This window comes from Etheostoma cragini, chromosome 3 (assembly GCF_013103735.1).
Source record: "Etheostoma cragini isolate CJK2018 chromosome 3, CSU_Ecrag_1.0, whole genome shotgun sequence".
Lineage (NCBI taxonomy): Eukaryota > Metazoa > Chordata > Actinopteri > Perciformes > Percidae > Etheostoma > Etheostoma cragini.
In genome coordinates, this window is record NC_048409.1 from 30,244,285 (window position 1) to 30,244,804 (window position 520).

The window sequence follows — 520 nt, forward strand, 5'->3', positions numbered from 1 at the left end:
TGAGCTCATTATGAAAAGGTCCCATTGAAAGATTCTGTTTGGTTGACGTCAGCTAAAAGGAAACTTTGTAGAAGGCAAATAGAACAGAAACATCAAGACAAGAAATGGTTTCCATTAGAGCGGTTACAATATCGATATCAGTATCAGAAAAAGACACTTCAAAGTAGTTCCCCCCAATATTGATCGATGTCAGCAGAAAAGTAAGCTATCTAAAAACATATAGAACATTTCAAGTATGGGAGGGGAAGAAAAACAATACAGCATAGTATCACATTATTTTAAATGGCAACACTGTACATGGAGGGCAAGTATCAATCTTTTATTATATAAATTACATATGATAATTAAACGTTTTAGGTGATAGAATCATAAAATCAATTCCTTTTTCAGTCTGCTAGATTGTTCAATTTAGTTTATTTTTCAGTGACATCAGCGTTCATGAGAAAGTTGGTAAAAGGAAGATAGAGAAATCAGAGAAAGAAATAAGGAAAACAGTTTTCATTTAAATAAAATGTATTGC